The sequence below is a fragment of the Cervus elaphus genome, chromosome X (assembly GCF_910594005.1).
Source record: "Cervus elaphus chromosome X, mCerEla1.1, whole genome shotgun sequence".
Classification (NCBI taxonomy): domain Eukaryota; kingdom Metazoa; phylum Chordata; class Mammalia; order Artiodactyla; family Cervidae; genus Cervus; species Cervus elaphus.
This window is the reverse complement of record NC_057848.1, coordinates 147,006,108-147,024,817: the sequence shown is the minus strand read 5'-3', so window position 1 is coordinate 147,024,817 and position 18,710 is coordinate 147,006,108. Positions and strand designations below refer to the sequence as shown.

The following is an 18,710-nucleotide window of genomic DNA, read 5'->3' as shown; positions in this document are numbered from 1 at the left end:
GAAATAGATTAACAGAAGAAAATAAACAAAAGTTTTAATAACATGTATACATGAGACTGACCCAGAAGAAATGAGTAACTCACTAAAATGACCAAAATCCCACCTTGAATACCATCTTCAGCCAAGGATAGAAGATGTTAGGGGTAGTGGGTTGGGACTTCAAAGGAGGGGAAGGCAATTCACGTGGAGATAGGAAAACAAACCTTTGCTGGACCATGGAGAGATAATGAGGCATATGGCTGAATTTCAACAAACACACTTAACTAGATTCCTGTCTCCGACACCTACTTCATATTATACTATAGTTATCTATGATAATAGTTCCCTTCCTGGCACAAGTCTGCTATCTATATTCTTTTTTAATTTAAAATCAAAGTGTAGTTGATTTACAAAATTGTGTACAGCAAACTGACTCTTTTATAGGCTATTACAATATATTGTCTGTGCTATACAGTAGGTCCTTGTTGGTTGTCTGTTTTATATATAGTAGTGTATATATGTTAATTCCCAATTCCTAATTTATCCATCCCCTCCCCCCTTTCCCCTTTGATAACCATAAATTTGTTTTTTATGTCTGTGGGTCTATTTCTCTTTTGTATATACATTCATTTGTATAATTTTTTTTAGATTCCATATAATAAGCAATATCATAGGGTACTTATTTTTATCTCTGGTTTGCTTCACTTAATGTGATAATATCTAGGTCCATCCATGTTGTTGCAAATGTCATTATTTCATTCTTTTTTATGACTAACGTTCCATTGTATAAGTATACCACATCTTCTTTGGTCTATTTGTCTGTTGATGTCCATCTAGCTTGTGTCCATGTTTTGGACATTGTAAATAGTGCTGCGGTGACCATTGGAGTGCATGTATCTTTTTGAGTTACAATTTTGTCCAGGTATGTACCCAAGAATGGGATTGCTGGATCATATGGTAGCACTACTCTTAGTTTTTTTAAGGGAAGCTCCACACTATTCTCTGTAGTGGCTTCACCAGTTTACATTCCCACCAACAGTTTAGATGGTTCCTTTTTCTCCATACCCTCTCCAGCATTTAATATTTGTAGACTTTTGGGTGATGGCCATTATGATCAGTGTGAGGTGATACCTCACTGTAGTTTTGATTCTTTTAGGCAGCTTAGGGAGAAGGTCAGAATTTCTTCGTGAGTCTTTTGAACCTTGACTGTTTTCAGTTGGAAGTAATTCACACGCTTAAGAGGTATTTTGGGGTTGCGAGCTTTGCTCCCTTACTCCACTGTCTGCTTCACACTTTGTGTTTTCAACATTGTCGATCTGTGATGTTGAATATGTGAATGAGTAAATGAATATGCCTGTTTCACAAATTGTCTTAAGACTGATATTGACTGTAAGGATGGGTGTAACCTGTTTCATTGGCCTAGTAACTTTAGTTTTAAGCTGTGAAAGCCATGTGTATGGTTACAGTTTTTGAAATTTATGACAAATCTGCATCTTTAGCTGGGTTTATATAATCAAATAAGGATCTTCATTTTCTGAAACATAGTAGAGAAGCACAAGGTTTATTCCACTGTGTTGCATGTGTGTTGTGTTAGATTAACACTGAGTCAAATCATTGTCTTTTGAATTTTGTTTTGAAATCACATAATATGATTGTTTATTAAATTAAATACTTAAAAATCACATTACTCTCCAATCTCAGTAGGCGCTTATTCAGCTTTACAATTGACAGTGTGGTGTTTTTCTAATCATATACTTTCTTCTTTAACAATGACTATATTTGCTTTATTATTCTGGGGCTCAGTGAGATAAAATAAATGTCTCTTGTTGGCCAAGGTGCTTCTTTTGTGTTGTGGAAAAATCTCTCTCTCCATTTCTCTGTCTTTCCCCTTTGCCTCCCTCTCTCTCTCTCTCACACATAGTCTCCCCTCCCCTCACATTTATTCAAAGAAACAATATAAATTAAATATCTACTGTCTGTTATGGAGACAGACTCTGCAGATATAATGATGAAAACAATAATCTTGGTTCCTTTTTAAATTATTGACTTTGTGCCAACAAAATATTTTGAGAGGGGAATGTTTTGTATGTGAATGGTTTTTATTATCTAAGTTAAAATAAGTGCACTGGTCATTTATCCTAGATTTGTTTTAACTGTCCTGATTTTCAAATAGTCTGAATTATCTACCTCCATTTCAAGCTATGTGTCCTAATTTTGGCTTGGGAAAATATGGTCCTCTTGGAGATATAATTATTTTGGGAAAAATAGCCATTTCAGAATTATACTTGTTTTCTTGGGTCAAAGTAAACTTGTTTTAATAGTTTGAAAAAAAGAAAAATTAAAAACTTGGTTCTTTTTAAAGTTGGAGAAATACATAAGTTTTGTGGCATGCATGATTCATTAAGAATTTGATTTCTACACTAACTCACTGAATTTGAAAAATATCCAGCTCTATTTTTATATTAAGTTTGCACATTTTATATACTTAAATCCTCAAGTCAGTGTGCCTGGCAATATGGGTTTAAAACAAGTAAGAAATAAGTACTTCTTCATTTTAATTTTAGTGCATAGTACATATATTGAGAAATAGCCTGGTTGGTATATATAGGGAAATTCATAAGTAATGATCAAAAGTGATGGGAAGATGGACATACTTTTTTTGTGGTGGGTAATGGCAATCTACTGCAGAATTCTTGTCAAAACAGTACCATGGACAGAGGAGCCTGGTGTGCTACAGTCCACGGGGTCGCAGAGTTGGACACGACTTAATGACTAAAGAACAGCAACATACATGGGGTATGACTGAAATCACTAGACACCTAGCCGTCATATATGCCGCCATTTGGTAAAGATTTTTCTTGACTTACAATATAGCAGCAATGAGCAATTGTTTTCTTGGCATTTCTTCCTTTTCCACTTCTGGGCTTTAAGTGCTGACAACATGTCATCCCATTTCTCCATTCTGTAACCTACACCAACTATTGCAGCTTCTTTTTCCAAGTTCCATAATGATGTCCAAAGGTACATTTGAGGGCATCCTCAAACCATCTTATTTTACCCTTCACTGCTCCTCTAACGCATCGTGTAATGGTTGCTTGAGCATGTCAGCCATTCTCTGTGTGTTTGCCAAGCCCCGGTGGGTTGGTGTAAATAGGCACTGATGTTAGAATGAGAGACAAGCTTCATGACAAGACCTATTTGCTGCTTATATTGTCTCATTGTTTTAACTGAAGCCAACACATATATGTGCGCATCTGCGAAATGTCCAGCATTTTGCTAAGTACTGTGGAGAATACAGGGGTGGAATGGGGAAGGTACCATCAGATATGAGGACAGTAAGTAGAATTATAAAAGAGACCTGTTGCTGACACAGCCATATTAAAAAATAATTAGAAACCATATAGGGACAGATATATAGACAAGATGCTTAGACTGTGCTGATTAAACTCTTCATGATGCAGGATGGATGTCTGCAAAGCTGCAAGTCCCAGAGCCTTCGTAGAAATTTAACTGGTTGACGTACACTGTGGCAGCTACATTTCATTCATCAGTTTCATGAGTGCTGCTGACTTCGTGTAAGGTCCTACTACTTTTTGAATCATTAATCATCATTGTTAAACAAAGTACTTTGGTAGAAGGGATCAATTACAACTCACCTCCCTGATTGTTAATGGAATTCTTGACTGTTGAAATACCTTAAATGGTAACAAGTCCACTACACTTACTTTTTTCCCCACCATGGTTCATTTTTAATCCACCACATTTTCATTTCATTGCTCTATCCTCTAAATTTGCCTGCTAAATGATTTTAAAGCATCCTTCAGTTCTTAAAAAAATCTAAAAATTAGGGTTTGATATTAGGGAAGATTCTCATTTGCTTTTATCTCTATACAGTTTCCTGATTTTTAAGAAGATATCAGCTTCATCACAAATTAAACACCCAGAAAAGGAGAGGGTTTACAAGTTTACATGGGTGTGTTGCAGTGTGCAAGATCCTTTTATCTTCTGTGTGGATATCAAGAACACTGACTCTTGTATTTTGACTTTTCTTGAGGGCTAGTATTGTATTTAGAGGATTTTGGTAGCATTCTATAGGTCTGATAACTCAAATCCTGACCCTGGTTACTTTTCTCTTAGGTGACAGACTGGTACTCTTGTACCAATTGTTTAATTCAGCTTTTAACCATTTTGATGTATAGAGGTTAACTGGTTTCTCAGAAGTCACACAACCAATAAATGGTGTATTTATTTCTTACAAAGGAAAACTCTGCTCTATAAGTCCTACAAATGAAATATAAAATCTTTTACATCAGAAATAGGGGGGAATGTATTTATAAGTCAACTAATTTTATACTGTTTGTTAATGAGAAAGATATGTTATTAAATTTTCTTATTTACATCTTTTTTCAAAATAGATATGTTTTTTATTGACTTTCTTACTATGAATGTATTAAAATTTCATCCTTAATACCAGCATTTCAAGATGTTTACATTTTATGTGTATTCTTATGTATAGTCTTTTCTTCTTTTCTGCATGTTTGTATGTGGTATAAAAAGGATTGTGGGATATAAGAATTTTGAAATTGTCTTCTACTCTCCCCTCCGCCAACTTATGGCATGGATCTTTCAGTGTCACTAAGCACAAATCACGTCATGATTAGAATAGTTGGCTGCATAATAGTCTATTGAATTGGTGTCTCTTAATTTACTTAACCAACCTCTTATTGATGAACATTTGATTTTTCACATTTTCTCTCTAGTACCAACAACACTTAGATGTGTATAATCTCTATGGGACTGTGTATGATGCATACTTTCAGAGTATCAAAGATCCTATTTTCACCTGATTACTTCCTCAGGATAAGTTTCTTGAAGTTGCATGGCAGTGTCTTGTTTGCCAGTCTTTGTTCTTTCTTTAACTTACTGCTTATTTATGTTTATATATTGGCATTACAAAGTCTCAATATGTAGAGGAGGGAAAAGAGGTCCAGAGAAGGGAATTTTCATTTTTCTAATACTCTGCTATGCCTCAGATCCTGTAATTAGAATATTTCATTTAATCTTCATATTAAACCTGAAAACTGAGTGGATAATTTAAGTAACTTGCCAAAGGCTGCATTTTAGGTGGCGGCAGGACCAAAAAGGAATTCAGTTCTGTCTAACACTAGAGCTTTGTTTTAAAATTGAAGTGAAATACACATAGTATGCAATTAGCCATTTAAAAATGCACAATTTAGTGTTATTTAGAACATTTACAGTGTTATGCAACCATCAGTTTTACCTAGTTCCAAATGTTTCCATCACCCCAAAAAGAAAACCTGTATATACTAAGTCATTCCAATTTCCCTTCCCTCTCAGGCCCTGGCAACCACTAGTCTGCTTTCTGTCTCTATAGATTTACCTACTCTGGATATTTTATGGAGTCAAACAATACATGGCATTTGTGTCTGGATTCTTTTACTTTGCATGCTTTTGAGGTTCATCCATGTTGTTGCATGTATCAGTACTTGATAATTTTTATGGCTGAATAGTATTCCATTGTATGGGTATACCACAATTGTTTATTCGTTCATCTGTTGATGGACATTTAAATTTCCACTTTTTGGCTCCTTTGTTGTTTCTACTATTCACTCCTTTTGAATAGTGATGGTCTGAACATTCATGTATAAGTATTCAAATACTTCTTTTCAGTGTTTGACAGTAAGTACCTCAAAGTGGAATTACTGGGTCATCTTACCCAGTGAACTTTTGCAGCCTTCTTTCACAAGGTTATGAGTACTTGTAGTATATTGTTTCCTTATTAGTTAAAAATAAAAACATCAAGTTGTTGCTTTAAAATGCTGAATACTTGGGTTTAGTATTGTGACAAAGTTTGGTGTTAAAAGAACTAGTCTTAGCATTCCAGGGTTATTATTAAGTATTATTCCTGGATTCAAGATTTCTCTTAAAACTGTTCTAATTTACAGTTGAAGAAAGCATAAATGTACTTTTTAGCTTCTGACTATTGTTATATGTAGTTTAGTTGACCCTTTTGGTTCAAGGTTGAATGTGTTGTTAGTAGCCTTATCCAGAGAAACCACAAATTTTTTATAAATTCCCTAGCTTATAATTGGTGATGACAAATCATGAATTTTTAAAATTTTAGAGCTGAAGACAGCCTTTAAAGAAATCATCTTGAAGAGGACATTTTTACATATAATTGCCCAGGAAACTAACTACTCTCCAGGGACTTTGAGTTCATACTGGATTCCTATGTAACTTCTGTCTGTGTATTTTGAGACCTGGAAAATAGACTGAGGGAAAATTGGAGTGGGCAACAGAAATTCCCTACTTATTGTCAGTGCAGGAAAGCAGCTGACATGACTTGTCAGGGTAAGTGGGCCTCATTATTCCTCGACAGTTTCTACCAGGCCAGCTTGCACAAGGAATTACCTTCTTCCTAAAGCATAAAATACAACAGAAAGGAAGTAGCCTTTTAATCCAAAGAAAAGAGGAAGCAATGAAGAGGGGAAAAGAGAAAGAAAGGAGCAGGTGTACTTAATTATAATAGTTTTGAGGTGGAGAACATCTGAGAGAGCACCCCAATTCAACTTCTCTACTTGAAATAGGGAAAGGTTGGCTTCAAGTCATGCAACCCTGTGGGTAGATTCCAGCTATGCAGTCTCCCATGGTATGTGTATTTCTCAGGGTTGCTGTATCACATGCTTAGCAGATTTTTCTTTCTTGGGCTCCAAAGTCACTGGGGACGGTGACTGCAGCCATGAAATTAAAAGACACTTGCTCCTTGGAAGGAAAGCTATGACAAACCTAAACAGTGTATTCAAAAGCAGAGACATCACTTTGTTGACAAAGGTCCATCTAGTCAAAGCTATGGTTTTTCCAGTAGTCACATCTGGATGTGACCATTGGACCACAGAGAAGGTGGTGTGCTGAAGAATTGATGCCTTTGAATTGTGCTGTTGGAGAAGACTCTTGACAGTCCCTTGGACAGCAAGATCAAAGCAGTCAATCCTAAAGGAAATCACCCCTGAATAGTGATTGGAAGGACTGATGCTAAAGCTGAAGCTCCAGTACTTTGGCTACCTGATGCGAAGAGCTGACACATTGGAAAAGACCCTGTTGATGGGAAAGATGGAAGGCGGAGGGAGCGGCAGAGGATGAGATGGTTAGATAGCATCACTGGCTCAATGGACATGAGTCTGAGCAAACTCCAGGAGATAGTGGAGGACAGAGGAGCCTAGCGTGGTACAGTCTATAAAGTTACAAAGAGTCAGACACGACTGAGCAACTGAACAACAAAAACAACACATGGTGGGTTAAAATAATACAAATTATTATTTTATAGTTCTGGTGGTCAGAAGGCTGACACAGGTCTCACTGAGCTATAATCAATGTATTGGTAAGGCTGGGTTCTTTTCTGGAGGTTCTAGGGAAGAACATTTCCTCTTCCAACTTCTAGAGTTTGCGACATTGCTTTGTGTGTGGCTTTAAAGCCCTAGTCTTATCACTTTGACTTCTGCTTGCATGCTCACATCTGCTTCTCTGACTCTCTTACTGCCCTCTTTTACTTAGAAGGATCCTTTTGAGCTCACCCAGATAATCCAAGATAATCTCAAAATTCCTAACCACATCTGCAAAATCCTTTCAGGCCATGTAAGGGAACATGTTCATAGGTTCTGGGAGTTTGGACATGAGCATCTTCGGTGACTCATTGTTCTGTTTACTATAACTTAACACCTCCTTTAAGAGAAAAGAAGCAGAAAAAATAAAACCCCAAATGTGCACCCGTCTCCTTAGGACTTCATAGACTTCTTTACTGAACAATATTTTCATTCATGGAAAAATGATACTTTTATTTATTGTACTACTAACTACTTTTGCACGTTGCACTTTTCATAGTGGCAATTAAGACTCAAAAGCATTGAGTTTTCAGAATAAATGGTAGTTCTAGGATATGAATATCACATGTTTAAGTCTAAATTCAGTGTTTACAACATTCTGCTCACTATTACATGAAATTGATTTTCAGCACTTTCTCAATTCTTTCACTTTGAAGAAATGGAAGGATATGATATCATATATGGGTTAATTTATGAACATTTTTCATCATGGTAAGCATAGCCAGTGACTTTGAAAAGGCACAAAAATTTCTGGATTTATGTTGTTAGGTACTGTAAAAAGCCTGATGTCTTTTTCTGTGTTGCAACTGTATCTGTACTGTTCTGTTATAAATTCAACTGAATTTTAACACTTTCTAATCTATCAGAAAACAGCAAGGAAACGTTGATTTTTTAAATTTTATTATTTATTTTTATTGAGGTATAGTTGATTTACAGTGTGTTAATTTCTGCTGCACAGCAAAGTGATTCAGTTATATTTAAATACATTTTTTATATTCTTTTCTGTTATGGTTTATTGCAGGATATTGAATACAGTTCCCTGTGCTATACAGTAGGACCTTGTTGTTTATCCATTCTATATATAATATATATATATATAAAATATATAACAGTATTTATCTGCTAACTCTACACTCCCAGTTCATCCCTTTCCTACCGCCCATCCACCTTGGCAACCATGAGTCTATTCTCTGTGAGTCTGCTTCTGTTTCATATGTTGGTTCATTTGTGTCATATTTTAGATTTCATATGTGAGATTTCACATGGTATTTTTCTTTCTCTTTCTGACTTACTTCACGTAGTGTGAAAATCTCTAGGTCTATCTATGTTGCTGCAAATGGCACTATTTCATTCTTTATGGCTGAGTAGTATTCCGTTGTATATATGTGCCACATCTTGTTTATCCATTCATCTCTCCATGGACATTTAAGTTGTTTCCATATCTTGGCTATTGGAAACAGTGCTGCTATGAACATAGGGGTACATGTATCTTTTTGAATTATAGTTTTGTCTGGGTGTATGCCCAGAAGTGGGATTGCTGGATCATGTGGTAGTTCTATTTTTGGTTCTCTGAGGAACCTCTGTATTGTTTTTTATTGTGGCTGCACCAACTTGCATTTCCACCAACAGTATATGAGGGTTCCCTTTTCTCTACATCCTCTATCATTTGTAATTTTTAGACTTAAACATTTTTAATGAACAAGTTTTTATTGAAATATAGTTGATTTACAATATCTTGTTGGTTTCAGCTGTACAGCATAGTGATTCAGTTACACACACAGAGATGCACACACATATATATTCCTTGTCAGATTTGTTTCCCTTAAAGGTTATTGCAAAATATTGCATATAGTTCCATGTGCTAGAGTATCTGTACTCTTGTTGTAAACTCAATTGAACTCTAACACTTTCTAGTCTATCAGAAAACAGCAAGGAAATGGATTCCTTTTTCTGCATATTGTGAGTTGTTAGAAGCCAAATTATTGGTATAAATAGTATGCAATGCCATGTATGTGTTTGTTGACCAATCCATAAATTTGGGATTATTCTTGAGGAAAGGAATCATATTTTATTTACTTTATGGTCCTCAGCTATAAGTTAAGTACCTAACACTTCGTGTGGTTAATTTACTAGTTTTTTGATGATTTTAATTGTTGAATACTGACTAAATTTGTAAGCTTTCAAAAGAATGGAGAGTTTTAAATTTGTGGCTTTAGTTTACTTTCTAAATTAATCTCACATTGATAAGCATAACTATTAACTATGTTATCATTTTAAAATGAGACATTTCATGAGTCCCCAAAGACTCTTCCCTTGTCTCTAAAATGGGGAACAAAATAAAACTAAACAAAATCACAGATAATGGCAGAGCCTTTTACTTTGGGAGTCTGGGAAATTGGTTGCAATAAAGAAAGTTATGATTTTAAATATCAAACTGGTTAACTTTCACCAAGTAAACAGTGCACTGTTAATTTGAAGTGAAGTGAAGTGAAAGTCGCTCAGTCGTGTCCAACTCTTTGCAACCCTATGGACTATACAGTTCATGGCATTCTCCAGGCCAGAATACTGGAGTGGGTAGCCTTTCCCTTCTCCAGAGGATCTTCCCAACCCAGGGATCAAACCCAGGTCTCCCACATTGCAGGCGGATTCTTTACCAGCTGAGCCACAAGGGAAGCCTAAGAATACTGGAATGGGTAGCCTTTCCCTTCTCCCGTGGATCTTCCCGACCCAGGAATCAAACCAGGGTCTCCTGCGTTGCAGGTGGATTCTTTACCAACTGAGCTATGAGGGAAGCCTAGAGTATTTGGCTTTTATAATATTCTAACTATTGACAAAAATCAGCTTCTATGACTGGATCAATAATCTTCTTTAATTATAACATTAACTGCCTCAGTTCCTTGGTGAAAACCCATCCTGATCTTTGCCCCAGCATCTTGTCTGGTGAGGCCTGTCTTCTCAAACCGTCTTTGTTTTTTAATATTGTAGCTAACCAGTCAATGCCATCAATGTGTACCTAGAATTTATATATCATAACACAATTGTGGTTGTACTTACCGATAATTTGTTCTCTGGGATTTTATAACTGACATAACAATTGCCTAATAATTTTCTAATTTGTGGAACTAAGCTGAGTTTACACTACTGAATGAACTTGCTTATGAACTTCTATTGGGTTAATTTTTAAATGTTTTATGTAAATAGAGCAAGCAAACAAAAAGCTACCATGTTTCATTGATTCTAAGCACATATTTCACATCTCTGAAATCAGGATTTAATCTGAAAATCTATAATGTGTCATCTTTTAATTAGCAGCGTTTGATTTTTTTTCTGTCTTAGTAGTACACAGGAGGTGGTGGTTTGTGTTAGATTTATTGGCAACTTATTTTTTTTAAATGAGGTCATTTAGGTTACTCTAAGTAGGAGCATTTTCCATTGTAAGTTGTATAATTCTCCTTTAGGGATGTTTACAAAATAGGATTTTAAATTTCTTACGACTTAAGGTTTACTTCATGGATGTCCTTTTATTTTTAAAGTAGGACTGGTTATTTTAAAATGAAACCAGGATGCAAATGAACCTGCTTGTGTGACATAGTTCAAGAAATGCAATTGATGGAGTTGAATAGAATCAGTGGGATCTTGCCACTAACAGTAATAGAGATTTCTCTTTTATAGTTTGCATTTTCCTTAGTGAACTTCAGTTATCCTACACGAGTTGAATTTTGAAACTGAATTGATGAAATTAACAGATTTTTCATGGCTTGAAAGATCTATGGGATCAGGGATTGGGCGTGTCTTGCTCACTTCTGTTTCTATAAATGTATCAACTCTGCCTCAGTCACACATCCTCAGTAAATCTACAACATATTCAATTGAAGTTATAAAACACATCCTTATGAATTTAAATTTTTATCTCTGAAGAGTGTTGAAGACATTTAAAACATAAATATTTTTTTTTATTTCATTAAGGAGAAATAATTAAGGAAAACCATTAGAATTGATTTCCCCCCAATTGTTAGCATTCTTCTAGACCTGCAACAAGACAGCTCTTTTATCCTAACCCTTTCCAGTTTTCTCTAGCGAGGTTTCTAAGCATGGCTGAACTGAAAATACTGGTCTTCGTTTGTGATTGCCGTCCTAAAATACAGTGTGAATACTTGGAAAAGAAAATGCATCTAGATGTTTGGTTAGCTGCAGAACATTTCCCCTAGTCCTAGACAACATCTACATGCTCACTGAACAACATCAAAATTAATGCTGTTTACTATAGTAGAAAACAATCAGAATTATTTTAAGCCTTTAATAAACATCCCTATAGCCTTAGGGAAATTGGACACATTAGTTCATTTGTTGTTTTAAAATTATATCACCTTAATTATTTAATGAAAATGAGATTATTCCTTTTAAATATTAGAGGTGCTTTTGACTCTGAGGTTTTTTTCTGCGTGTTTACCCCTCTCCCCTTTTCATTGCATATCATCTGAATGGCCTTGCAAGAAACAGTAAAAAGTACTATCAACAAAGCTGGAGTGATTAGTGAATAATGTAATTCGTATTTTTATTTACATTGTGGATTTATATGTTTGTAGAATTTGAGAAAGTATGAGGAATGCAAAACAGCTACTCATAGGCTGGAATAGGCTCAAATAATAAAATCATTTTCTTTGAAAGAATTTTTATGGAGTTTATAAGGAAGCAATTTTACTGGAAGGCTTTTAAGGTACTTATTAATATTCCTTTTTAGGTTTTATAGTCACGTGTTTCAAAATGTCTTTATCTTGAGATTCTGAGGTCATATGAATCTTCATTGAAATCAATATCCAATGCCTCTACATTCCAGCATAATTCTTCCTTTGGTACCTAGAAAAACCGTACAGCTTTTTCTTCCCAGGATCATTCACCAAATCTTCCAGGACCATCCTCATTTAATGTATATTTACAGAAATGATAACAATAACAATAGTAAAGTTTTATTAGGTAAGATCGGCTGAATTACAAATTTAGGATGTGTCGAAAGTAAAGCTGAACTATTTCTGGATTTGTGATTGAGTTTTTATTTATTTGAAAAGTTGAGATTTTATTATACTTTTTCTTCATCTTTTGTCGAACAATATCATTTTTAGCATGGACAAAAACTGTTTTCTTTGGCCAGCAAACAACTACTTAAAATATTTTAGCAGTTATCCATTGAAGGTACTATTCTTTGTATAATATCTATCATGTCATAATAACTCACATGTTTATAGAAGTTGATATTATTCTCATCAAGACTCTTTGAATTATGTATCATTATTTAATTTGTAACAGTAGGGAAACAGGGCTTATACAGGTCTCCATGGCTTGTCAAAAACAATCATATTTGTACATTATCAGTATTTTAAGACTCATTTTCTGATTTTAAAGGTGCTTTCATTTCCCCATATCAAGCTGCTTGCTTGATTGGTGCTTGGAATTGTGACAACCAGCTAAATACAAACTCAGCAGAATGAATGATAGTGAATGTTACCCATGAAACAATAACATTGTATGTCCATTCTGAAGGCACTTCATGGTTTGGAATTCCAGGGGAAGTTTCTCTGTTAGCTAGTTTTAGAAAAAATAACCTTGTAAAATTTTGATAGTCCTACCCATGGTGGGAGTTAATGACAAAGCCAGGATGTGAACCACGTTCTAGGCATGATGTATTTTAAAATTAAATTATGATTTTATATTAGTGGGATGGTAAAGAAAACAGCCTTTAATTATGAGTGTGTCCTATATGCAAAACATGAGACCAGTTGTCTTACATGTAAGTTCACTCAGCAAGTGGTAAATTTGAAAGCATTTAATAGAAAAACAGGAGTAAATATTAATAGGAGAATGAGAGGATTTTCCATCCCCATTTATTGTCTCACTGTAAAAATTGTTTTGAATTATTTTTATTGTTGTTATTTTGCCCACTGTGTGATAACTCAGAAGGTCCTTTGAGATAAATAGGTGAAATGTTTTGAAAAATAAGGCTTTTTCATTATAGAGTTTCTTTTGCCAATGCTACATAATCAAGTTCTACTTGAGGGTCTTAATAGCAATCTTTATCAGACTCTAAAACAAATTTCTACCTTCTAGCTCTAGGTAGAATACTTCTTTTTAAAATATGCCACACTTTTCACAAAGCTGAATAAATCTCTATGCCTACTACCTTGTCAATCTGGAGGTTGAATATTTGTGTTTGTAATGAAAAATATCCACACTTTGGTGACCTAAGGGCTTGGTTAGATTAGCATCCTGGCTGGTTCGCCTTCTATTTGTATGTACTTAAACTAGTACACTTTATTTGTGTGTAAAACAGGAATTATAACACCTAACATTTATGTTTATTGAAAGGATTTGAGCTAAAATATATAATTCACCTAACACAGATTTGGCTCATTCTAGGCATTTGATGAAAGGTTGTTGACATTGTTGTTATTACTATTATTAAACTTCATAGTATTTCCCTTGCTGCCTTTAAATGCAAATATCTACATACAAAGCGGCATACCAGAAATTAAAAGCTATACATTCAGTATGAATCTTTCATTTGGATAGTGCATTCTATTTTGTAGGGCTGCAAAAAAAGTAGAAAATTATTTAAAATGTTAGGGATTAAACATTTCATCAACAATGGGCTGCTAATTAGTTTGTTAGCAATTACCTTTTTTTTTTCTTTTATTTTTTATTTATTTATTTATTTTTATTATTATTTTTTTTTTCCAGTGGATTTGTCATACATTGATATGAATCAGCCATGGATTTACATGTATTCCCAATCCCGATCCCCCCTCCCACCTCCCTCTCCACCCGATTCCTCTGGGTCTTCCCAGTGCACCAGGCCCGAGCACTTGTCTCATGCATCCCACCTGGGCTGGTGATCTGTTTCACCATAGATAGTATACATGCTGTTCTTTTGAAATATCCCACCCTCACCTTCTCCCACAGAGTTCAAAAGTCTGTTCTGTATTTCTGTGTCTCTTTTCCTGTTTTGCATATAGGGTTATCGTTATCACCTTTCTAAATTCCATATATATGTGTTAGTATGCTGTAATGTTCTTTATCTTTCTGGCTTACTTCACTCTGTATAAGGGGCTCCAGCTTCATCCATCTCATTAGGACTGGTTCAAATGAATTCTTTTTAATGGCTGAATAATATTCCATGGTGTATATGTACCACAGCTTCCTTATCCATTCATCTGCTGATGGGCATCTAGGTTGCTTCCATGTCCTGGCTATTATAAACAGTGCTGCGATGAACATTGGGGTGCACGTGTCTCTTTCAGATCTGGTTTCCTCAGTGTGTATGCCCAGAAGTGGGATTGCTGGGTCATATGGCAGTTCTATTTCCAGTTTTTTAAGAAATCTCCACACTGTTCTCCATAGTGGCTGTACTAGTTTGCATTCCCACCAACAGTGTAAGAGGGTTCCCTTTTCTCCACACCCTCTCCAGCATTTATTGCTTGTAGACTTTTGGATAGCAGCCATCCTGACTGGCGTGTAATGGTACCTCATTGTGGTTTTGATTTGCATTTCTCTAATAATGAGTGATGTTGAGCATCTTTTCATGTGTTTGTTAGCCATCTGTATGTCTTCTTTGGAGAAATGTCTGTTTAGTTCTTTGGCCCATTTTTTGATTGGGTGATTTATTTTTCTGGAATTGAGCTGCAGGAGTTGCTTGTATATTTTTGAGATGAATCCTTTGTCTGTTTCTTCATTTGCTATTATTTTCTCCCAATCTGAGGGCTGTCTTTTCACCTTACTTATAGTTTCCTTTGTAGTGCAAAAGCTTTTAAGTTTCATTAGGTCCCATTTGTTTATTTTTGCTTTTATTTCCAATATTCTGGGAGGTGGGTCATAGAGGATCTTGCTGTGATTTATGTCAGAGAGTGTTTTGCCTATGTTCTCCTCTAGGAGTTTTATAGTTTCTGGTCTGACATTTAGATCTTTAATCCATTTTGAGTTTATTTTTGTGTATGGTGTTAGAAAGTGTTCTAGTTTCATTCTTTTACAAGTGGTTGACCAGTTTTCCCAGCACCACTTGTTAAAGAGGTTGTCAAACAGATGGAGAAACATACCGTGTTCATGGATTGGAAGAATCAATATTGTCAAAATGGCTATTCTACCCAAAGCAGTCTATAGATTCAATGCAATCCCTATCAAGCTACCAACGGTATTTTTCACAGAACTAGACCAAAGAATTTCACAATTTGTATGGAAATACAAAAAACCTCGAATAGCCAAAGTAATCTTGAGAAAGAAGAATGGAACTGGAGGAATCAACCTGCCTGACTTCAGACTATACTACAAAGCCACAGTCATCAAGACAGTATGGTACTGGCACAAAGACAGAAATATAGATCAATGGAACAAAATAGAAAGCCCAGAGATAAATCCACGAACCTATGGACACCTTATCTTTGACAAAGGAGGCAAGGATATACAATGGAAAAAAGCAATTACCTTTTTTGACTGAAGGATGCCATCAGAAAATAGTGAAAGGGTGTACAGTGGATGTTCTAAGCACAGAGCTAGACAGTGAGAATATAAGTGAAATGAGTATTTAAAAAAAAGCACTTTTTTGCAGTAACTATCTTATTTATTTATTTTTTTGCAACATGGAATCGGTGCAGTCTTTTCTATATATAAACTACATGCTGTGTGGGGACAACACATCTCTACCTGATAGAACCAAATTTGATCATGATGCAAACATATGGAAGTCTAAATAATAATGTTACAATCTGCAGGTATCCCTTGTGGTTAAGTTTAGATGTAAACTTGTAGGTACATATATTTCTCCCTAAAAAAAAAAAAACAAAAGCAAGTTTCTGTTGTTCTTGTCATTGTTGTCTTTTTCCTCCCATGATAAACAGTTTTCCAGAATAGTTTTTGTATACATTCTTTTTTTTTTTTTTAAATATGGAACACTTCACGAATTTGCGTGTCATCCTTGCGCAGGGGCCATGCTAATCTTCTCTGTATCGTTCCAATTTTAGTATATGTGCTGCCGAAGCGAGCACAGTTTTTGTATACATTCTTGGCATTCTTCTATAAGTGTATGTACAGAATAGATTCCAGGCTGTGGAATTGTTAGGTCAGAGGGTACGTGTATTTTAAATTTCAATATGTATTTCCAAATGACTCTCCAAATTTAAGAAATCAGTTTTCCACATCCATTTTTACTAATCTAGTAGGTGAAAAATGGTATCTTATTTCATTTCAAATTTGTGTTTAAAATTATGTTTATATAATTATAATTTAAATTGAATATCCTTATATGTTCATAACTTTTTCAACTTCATTTTTTTGTAAAGAATTATTTTATATTTTATTTAAATATTTGTTGAACTAGATTCTTTCATTTTTTTTTAACATTTTTTTTGACTCAGCATATTTTTTCAGATGAGGTTGACAATCACAGTTATATTAAAACAGTTTTTCCTATTATTAATGTTTTTCACTATGTGGAATATTTGTTAAAATTGATGAATAATTAGAATATAAGTATCATATTTACAAAATAATTTAGAAAACAGTGATTCTTTTTTAAAAAAAGCTGTCTTATATGTATAATTCCATCATTTGATATGTGAACTTATGGAGAACTAATAAAGTACATCTCTGAAAAAACAAAAACACAAAAGTACAGAGCAGAGTTTTAAAAGAATCACAAAGTCCTTTCAATTTTACATTAAAGATGATTGTTATCCCATCTCAGCAACTAGAATTCTAAGTAATTATACTGTGGATGATACTTTATACCATGAGAATTGTGTTGGGCACAAGTCCTAATTGTTTCCAGATGCGTATTTTAAGGCTGTCTCTCAGGGCATTCAACCTTTCCTCCATGGAAGCTTTCCAAAGGAGTTGTTTACACTCTTTCATTTCCTCAAACTCCCACTTAGTCCTCAAACAGTGCTATTTTGGCCTTTGTCTCCTTCATTCAATGAAAGATTTCTTGCTGAGATCATGACCAACTTGTTGCTAAATCCAGTAGAAATTTTCACTCTTTGAAACTTGATCTCTTATGAGTAATGGACACTTGACCATTCTTTTCTTCTTGAAGCACCCTCTTCAGATTGCTTCTGAGGCAGAAACTTCTTCTAGGTTTTGTCCTCTTTTTTCTTTTTATTCTCTGACTCTGTTGGCAGTATATTTTCCTGAGCACAATTTATTCTCTTTCTAGGCAACCTCATTCATTTTGCATGCCTGGCTTTAATTACCACTTGTATAAAACAGGATGATCTGGGGTATCGTCATAACAAACAACCTCACCTCTCAGTGAATTAAAACCATAAAGATTATTTCTTACTCATGGCACATGTCCTAGTAGGTCAACTGGGAGCTCTAAGTCATGTTGTCTTTTGACACCTAGGCTAATGGATTAACTTGTATCTAAAATGTTGCTAGCCTCTGTGTCACAGGGAAAGAAAATTCTAGAGTTTTCACACCAGCTGTTCCATGATCCCATGTGGAAGTAACACATGTCACTTCTACTTAGAACTCTTTGGACAAAAGTCATATGACCCCACCAAAATGCAATCCTATCATGGAGCCAGAATGCAGAGTTTAAAAAGATTTGATGACCACTGCAGTTAGCTTTTCTAGTTTTCAACTGTTAGGCCTGATAGCAGAAACAAACTTACTTGCTTCTCAAGGGAGACATTTCATAAATCCCATCCAGAAGTCCAAAATCTCTTATGCTAGAGAGGCACAGAAGTTGGAGAAGTAAGGACATATGACAAATCTAAGAATTATATCAGAACAGTCATATATTTCTAAGGCATATTATCTACATTGTAAACAGTTGTTGACAACTGCTTTACCTAATATGTCTCCAGTGCATCATTTCGATCATAATCCTTCTAGCTTTCAATACTACTTTCATCACTTGAGTGCCAGCCAACCCACTAAAGTTCAGGGAGGCATCACCCCACTTACCAGTCCTTATTTTTGTGTCTTTCGGGATAGGCTCGGTTTTGCTGTAAGTAGCAAACAATTTGCAAATCTCAGAATTTCAGTGGCTTAAAAGAAAGATTTCTTTCTCATTCAGGTTATAGGTTTCACATTCTTTGTGGGTCAGCTGGGGCCTGTGCTTCCTATTGTCCTCATTCTTGGACCTGGGTTGAGTCCCTTCTTCACCTTTGTCAAAACCTTGCTCTGGTTTTCAAGGGGCTGCATTTCCCAAATGTTTTTGCTCTTTGGCTTCCAGGGGGTTTTGGCTATTGAAAGGCAGTGATGCAAGAATGGAGGGGCAGAGAGTGGAGAAACGTGACTGGTTCGTTCTGTCCCTCTTTCCGTTTTGGAGGGTGTCTCCAGCAG

At 35.2% G+C, this 18,710-nt stretch overlaps 1 protein-coding gene and 1 non-coding gene across 2 annotated transcripts in view; one reads left to right on the top strand and one right to left on the bottom strand.

Annotated features, from left to right (window-relative positions):
* IL1RAPL1 (interleukin 1 receptor accessory protein like 1) overlaps positions 1 to 18,710 on the top strand; it is a 1,418,929-nt gene that overhangs the window by 95,774 nt on the left and 1,304,445 nt on the right. The window lies entirely within an intron of this gene.
* Positions 16,302 to 16,408, bottom strand: LOC122690955. Its single transcript, XR_006340208.1, has one exon. It is a non-coding gene; the product is annotated as a U6 spliceosomal RNA (small nuclear RNA).